Here is a 6,340-nt window from a genome sequence, read left to right as displayed (position 1 = left end):
TTGAATGTACATTTCTTCCTATAGATTTGAAATCTTTGGGGTTATAAAGATGACACCGTGGTTAAGAGCATATGCTGTTCTCGCTGAGGACTGAGTTTGAATCCTAGCTCCCATGTCAGATGACTCACAGCACCTTCCTCTAGTTTCTACATACACTGTAACACACAACGTATATGATATCCCAGACATAAACCTGCAAATAAAAATAATTTTTTTTTGTTTTTTCGAGACAGGGTTTCTCTGTAGCTTTGGAGCCTATTCTGGAACTAGCTCTTTTAGAACATGCTGGCCTCGAACTTACAAAGATCTGCCTGCCACTGCCTTCCGGGAAGAGTTGCTGGGATTAAAGGCGTGCACCACCACCGTCTGGCTATAAACCTGCAAATAAAAATATTTTTTAACAAAAGAAAATTTGTATATATCAAACAACAAAATGTTGTTAGAAACTACTTAAAACCTTATCAATATTTTTTTTATCAAAGCTACAAGATAATTTGCACACCAATAGACTGGTTGCAAACTTGGGAATTTTCATTAAGGAAATATGGGTTTACTGTAATTTGATCTTTTTGGGAGGAGGGGTTTTGAAACAGGGTTTCTCTGTGTAGCTTTAGAGTCTGACCTGGAACTCTCTTTGTAGACCAGGCTGGCCTCAAAGTCAGAGAGATCCGCCTGCCTCTGCCTCCCAAGAGTGCTGGGATTAAAGGCATGTGCCACCACCACCTACAGCCTAATGACCTGAGTTTGAACCCTAGCACCCACATGGCAAAAAAGAGAAAACCCACTCCCACAAGTTCACAGTCCTTTGGACCCCACTTGTGTACATCTCCAATAAATAACTTTAAAGTCATTGACAACATTATTTGGTTTGAAGAGTTACCCCAGCCCTCCCCTGGGAGTTGCCTTGGTCTGGACTCCACCTCAGGGAAAGCCCATCAAGCAGTAATTTATCCCCAGGGAGGGTCAGGACCACTCCCACAGGCTATTTCCAGAAAAGGAACTTGTGTTTCCGGGTTTTGCATAGTCTCCCCTTCTCTCTCCCCTTTGCTGCATTAAACGTGGGCATCTTTTATTTGGTCTAATTTGGTCTAATTAGAATTATTTGCATCTGCAGAGAGGCTCATCTTAGGAAATATACCTAACAAACACAATTTCTCTTTTATTATGTATTACTATTATATGAACATGTGTGATGTGGAGGGCATGCATGTACATGTGGTAGTCAGATGCCGGGATTGGAGTCCTCTCTGTCTACTTTTTTGTGTGTTCTGGGGATGAACTAGGTCTCAGGCTTGCACGGCAAGCACTTTAACCATGAAGCCATCTTGCTTGCCTCTTCTTTTTTCTAAAGTCTACTTCTAAAAATTCAATTGATACTTCTACTCTTTTGACTCAGGTTCAACCACGGTCACCTTAGGGAATACCCTTGCTTATTTTTTAATCAGAACCACAAATAGTATGACACCTGTTTCCATTTCTTCTTCTTTGTATTTTATGAGAGAGAGAGAGAGAGAGAGAGAGAGAGAGAGAGAGAGAGAGAGAGAGAGAGAGAGAGAAGGAAGGGGGGGACTGGCAGTAGTCCTGTGAAGCCTTTTATGCCCTGGTTGAGATTTAAAAGCACAATGGGGGAAAGCAGTGAAAATGCAAAAGAAGATCACAGAGCAAGTTCCAGGACAGGCTCCAAAGCTGCACAGAGAAACCCTGTCTTGAAAAACCAAAATCAAAACAAACAAACAAAAAAGAAATAAGAAAGAGAAAGAAAGAAAGAAAGAAAGAAAGAAAGAAAGAAAGAAAGAAAGAAAGGAGATAGTCTTACCATGTAGCCCTGACTGGTCTAGTACTTACTATGTAAACTAGGTTGGTCTCAAACTTGTGACAATCTCCCTACCTCATTCAGGCGTGTAATATGCTCAGTTTTTGAGCCTTTTCAACTCTTTTTGTTTTTCAAGACAGGATTTCTCTGTGTACCAGCCCTACCTGTCCTGGATCTAGCTCTTGCAGATCATGCTGGTCTCAAACTCGCAGAGATCCATCTGCCTCTGCCTCCTGAGTGCTGTGATTAAAGGCGTACACCACCACTGCCCAGTTTGAACTTTAGACATCAGAACACATTTTCAGTTTTCAGAAAGATAATCCAGGGCCTGGAGAGATGGCTCAGTGGTTGAGAGCATTGACTACTCTTCCAGAGGTCCTAAGTTCAATTCCCAGCAACCATATGTGGCTCACAACCACCAGTAATAAGATCTGGTGCCAACTTCTGTCTGCAGGGATACATGCAGGCAGATCATTGTATACATAATAAATAAATCTTTAAAAAAGAAAGATAATCCAAATGGAAATTTATGTGTATTACATAGTGATTAAAACTCCAGGTGCAAATGACTGACACTCAGAGCTTTTCTGAAGAGTTGACAAGGCAAAGAGTGTAAGAGTTTCAGAAGTCAAGCTGTTGAGTAAGAATGGAAAATAGAGAATATGTCAAATTTGTGTTACCTTTTTTGGGAGTATCTGCGGCATATCTAAATTCCCAAAGATAGTTTGGGAAAGCACACTTGAATTTTGATAACCTAATATGTTCTGAAAATAGCCATATCTGATATGTAGAGGTGTGAAAGTCCAGAAGGGAGATGCAGTTGAGATGAGAATTTTTATACTATTAATTTCATGAGGAAAACAAAATAAAACTAAAAAAATTACTCCCATTTACCCAATATCTTCATCTCTCACCCATATTCACTTCTTGAGGGGAGAAGAAAGAGACAAGGGAATGTAGTGAGAAAGACAACAATACAGCTCTTAGGAAAGTGGTGGAGTACAACCTCACGATCTCCAAATCCAGGGAGAAAATCCAGTAATTTTAACCTGTGCTGGAGTCAGTGATTTAAAACAACAACAACAAAAAAAGCCCCCATCCGCAGCCAGTCCCCTAACCCCCGACTCTGCTATGCTTCTAGATAATTCTGTAGACAGCTTTGGCCAACAGAAAATCTGAGACGAGGAGGTAAGTAGGGATGAAGGGCGAAAGAACAAGTATTACATGGCTTGCATCAATTTAAGGGAGAATAACTTCTTTTTTTTTGTGCTTTTTTTTTTTTTTTTCGAGACAGGGTTTCTCTGTGGTTTTGGAGCCTGTTCTGGAACTAACTAGCTCTTGTAGACCAGGCTGGTCTCGAACTCACAGAGATCCGCCTGCCTCTGCCTCCTAAGTGCTGGGATTAAAGGCGTGCGTCAACTTCTTTTGGAGGCGACAATCGTGGTAGCATTGACTCTCGACAGTAATGAGCTTATCGCCAAGGTAGTCTTAGATCCGCCTCATCTCATCCCCGGTAAGTTTTGACATTATCCCAAAATTGAGGAAAGTAGGCGCTCAGGCTCAATTGTACTGATTAATGTGTGGTTTTGGTGGCTAATGAATGCAAATCCATTCAGTTGAACCTAGCACTTCCAGGCAGGTTCTGGCCTGGGATTTTTCTGCATCTAACTTATTCCCGAACAGGTCCTCTGAAGTAAACGCATCTCCTTGTTCAGGCAAGAAGGGCAGTTTAGTATCCCTTCGCCGCAGGGAAAGAACAACAGCGGAACTTTGCTGCGGGTGGCTCGTGTTCCCGTCCGGGTGTCTGGGTGAGAGGGACGGGAGGGGAAGCTTTCTGGTGCGGACCGCGAGCGGAGACTGAGAGCGCCGCCGCCGGAGAAGACCGACCCTCGGCCAGAGCCAGCCCGTGGCGCCCGGGCCTGGCTGGCTGCTTCCGCCTCAGCCGCAGCTCCGGCTCCCGCCGCCGCAGACACCGTCCAGGCGAGCGCGGCGGAACGCGAGGTCCTTCGGCCCAGCCCGGTCCGGTGCGGCCCGGATCCGTGGCACGGGAGGTGAGAGTCCCTACGGTCCGCTTACTCCCTGCCGGGGCCGCTGGGGGACCCGCAACAATGGGGACGCGGCTAGGGTCCCCGGCGTGCAGAAGCCTGGGGCAGCCAGCTACTCCTGGCGGCTTGGGCCTTGGGGGAGCTGAGTCCGACCTAGGAAACTCCAGTGACTGGAGGCTTGGCGGGGGTCTTGGCATCCACTCGGGGCTTCAGTGGCTTGATAGTTGGGGGTTTCGTAGTCAATGAAGGGAGTCGTATTTACCGGGACTTAACTACAGTTGCTGTGCGCTTTTGATGCTTGATACCGGCTCCCTAGGAGCTGGCCATATCGTGGCGTGGTTTGAGGAGAGTGGTTGCAATTCGAATTTTAGGGGCCTCTGTGGCTTGGTCCCTAAAGCACATAGGGGCGCGTCTCCTCCATACCCCCTCGGGAGGTGTGGGAATTTATTAGACTGGGCTTGGAGAGTTTAGCTTCTCTGAGGTAATTGGTGACTAGTTCCTGGAAAGGCTGGAACTTAGTTGGGCACAAAAGAGTTGAGCAAAGAGCTGGATGGGGTCCTTCGCGACTCAGATGTACCCGAGTTAAAAGTGGTTCTCTGATAGGAAACTTGTCATAGGAGTAGTGTTGGCTGCCTTGGGTTAGGATGAGGCCGATATGAGTTGTGTTGTGAGCTGGGGGGTAGAGGGGGAGAATACGGCCGGCAACTGCTGGGGTGGAGGACTTGGCTTTATGTGGGTCATGGTGGCGATCTGGGTGTAGAACAAGAGCACTTTGCAAAGTGGGCTTTCTGATAGAGAGGATGACCTCTTACTGCGGGGGAGTGGGTGACTCAGATCTGTTAGAATCCTGCTCTCGCAGGCGGATGTGGCTGACTGTATTGGTGCCTGGACTTTGAGGCTAGAGTGGGTGTTTGTGGGGGGGGGGGTTAAATGAATTTGTTCCAGAGGAGAGGACAGTGTGGACCTTTCCTTCTTACTCCAAAGTCAAAGTGGTGGCTGTCGCTGGCAGTCATTTAAGTAAGGAATTTCTTAGTGGTATTTGAGTTCAAAGCTTTCTCTGTTCATTTCTCCCCCTTTCCCCTCTTTTTTGAATTGTGACTCATATTTTGTTTTTAGCACTGTGGCTATTGTTTGTAATGACAGAGAAACTTAAACCCAATAATAATATTGTAAGTCCTAGAGCTTTCAGTACCATTCTTGTAAATCCAAGCTAACTGAAAAGACTTCACTGATTTATTTTCCATTATTTAGTATATGTAACTATAGAGAAGGATGTGAAAAAGTCTTATCGTTTCTGCTGTTCAAAGCTCTTTAGAAATTTCATTATCTCTTACTGCCATGAAGTGATTACATTCAATCTGTTAAAATTTTTTTCAATCTGTTAAATCTTCGTCATCACCATTCAGCATCCTTGCTAACTCTCACAGGACATTATCTTCACTAAAATGCTATCTGTCTTCAGCGCTTTTGATCTGTGTGTTCTGTTTCCATGTTACAGTCTATGTCAGTGTGTTAACCCCAGCTGTGTAAACCCCAACAGTTCCAGCTGTGCACTAGAACTTTGTATGTATCTTCAGGTAAAAGTTGGAGTGTTGTCTATATGTGAACAAAGCCATATCAGAATCAACATGCCATCTCAATTTATCTAGAGTGTATAGGATGTATTGCCTATTTGCAGGCTACTATTGTCAAGTGATAAGTGAAGTAGTTGTGTACCTATACTGATAGTTCTAATTCTAGGGTTTTTTTTTTTTTTTTTATTTTTTTTTTTTTTTTTTTGTCCTGGCAGTGGTGGTGTAAGCCTTTAATCCCAGCACTCCAGAGGCAGAGGCAGGCTGATCTTGTGAGTTCAAGGCCAGCCTGATTTACAAGAACTAGTTACAGGATCAGCACCAAAGCTACACACAGAAACCCTGTCTTGAACCTCCACCAAAAAAAAAAGCTTTTTCTCTCTGCTCCCCTACTTGACTCTCCCCTCCCCCCCCTTTAATTCTCCCTCAAGGTCCCCATGCTCCCAATTTACTCAGGAGTAAAGCTCAATAAATATCAATAAAAAAAAGTTCTCTCTCTCTCTCTTTCCTCTCTCTCTCTCCCTCTCTCCTCTCTCCTCTCTCCTCTCTCCTCTCTCCCCTCTCTCCCCTCTCTCCTCTCTCTCCTCTCTCCTCTCTCTCTCTCCTCTCTCTCTCTCCTCTCTCCTCTCTCTCTCTCGTTTTTCGAGAGAGGGTTTCTCAGTGGCTTTGGAGGCTGTCCTGGAACTAGCTCTGTAGACCAGGCTGGTCTCGAACTCACAGAGATCTGCCTGCCTCTGCTGCCTCCCGAGTGCTGGGCTTAAAGGCGTGCGCCACCATCGCCCGCCTCTCTCTCTCTCTCTCTTTCTTGAGACTGGGTTTTGCTGTGTAGCCCTGGCTGTTCTGGAACTTGCTCTGTAGACCAGGCTGGCCTTGAACTCAGAGATTCTAAAAGTTTTTTTTCTCTCCCTTTT

At 45.2% G+C, this 6,340-nt stretch overlaps 1 protein-coding gene across 1 annotated transcript in view; it reads left to right on the top strand.

Moving 5' to 3' along the window:
- Positions 1-3,643: 3,643 nt before the first annotated feature.
- Rad54l2 (RAD54 like 2) overlaps positions 3,644-6,340 on the top strand; it is a 92,326-nt gene continuing 89,629 nt past the window's right edge. The window contains exon 1 of the mRNA XM_050139676.1: positions 3,644-3,864. The gene's annotated coding sequence lies outside the window, so the exon portion shown is untranslated. The remainder of the gene's footprint in view (positions 3,865-6,340) is intronic.

The sequence above is a fragment of the Alexandromys fortis genome, unplaced genomic scaffold (genome assembly GCF_014885135.2).
Source record: "Alexandromys fortis isolate MF-2015 unplaced genomic scaffold, M_Fortis_MF-2015_v1.1 scaffold_36, whole genome shotgun sequence".
Classification (NCBI taxonomy): domain Eukaryota; kingdom Metazoa; phylum Chordata; class Mammalia; order Rodentia; family Cricetidae; genus Alexandromys; species Alexandromys fortis.
The sequence above is the reverse complement of the archived record's forward strand: the minus strand, read 5'-3'. Positions and strand labels throughout refer to the sequence as shown.